Source organism: Gasterosteus aculeatus, unplaced genomic scaffold (genome assembly GCF_964276395.1).
Source record: "Gasterosteus aculeatus unplaced genomic scaffold, fGasAcu3.hap1.1 HAP1_SCAFFOLD_50, whole genome shotgun sequence".
Lineage (NCBI taxonomy): Eukaryota > Metazoa > Chordata > Actinopteri > Perciformes > Gasterosteidae > Gasterosteus > Gasterosteus aculeatus.
In genome coordinates, this window is record NW_027554905.1 from 90,001 (window position 1) to 90,804 (window position 804).

Here is an 804-nt window from a genome sequence, read left to right on the forward strand (position 1 = left end):
GGTCTGGTAGAAGGCCCCCCCAGGAATAGTGTCTGTTTCCCGGGCAGGAGTCGGGCTTAGTTCAGGGGGGTCTGGTAGAAGGCCCCCCCAGGAATAGTGTCTGTTTCCCGGGCAGGAGTCCGGCTTAGTTCAGGGGAGTCTGATAAAGAGTCCCCCCAGGAATAGTGTCTGTTTCCCGGGGAGCAGTCGTGGGGGGGAAGGTTCCCTCTGTCTCCCTCCGGTGGGAGAGGTGGGTATTGCAGGTGCGGGTGTTTGAAACGGACAAGTTGTGACTGAATATGCTATGTGAAATTGGGGATGGTGTGTTGGGGCAGGGGGGGTCTGGTAGAAGGCCCCCCCAGGAATAGTGTCTCTTTCCCGGGCAGGAGTCGGGCTTAGTTCAGGGGAGTCTGATAAAGAGTCCCCCCAGGAATAGTGTCTGTTTCCCGGGGAGCAGTCGTGGGGGGGAAGGTTCCCTCTGTCTCCCTCCGGTGGGAGAGGTCGGTATTGCAGGTGTGGGTGTTTGAAACGGACAAGTTGTGACTGGATATGCTATGTGAACACTTGTGAAATTGGGGATGGTGTGTTGGGGCAGGGGGGGTCTGGTAGAAGGCCCCCCCAGGAATAGTGTCTCTTTCCCGGGCAGCAGTCCCTTTTAGTTAAGGGGAGTCTGATAAAGAGTCCCCCCAGGAATAGTGTCTCTCACCCGGGCAGCAGTCAGGGTGGAAGGCGCCCTCTGTCTCCCTCCGGTGGGAGAGGTGGGTATTGCAGGTGTGGTGTGCGGCATGGAGCGGAACCCGGGCTCTGGCGTCCTTTTCCGGGTTC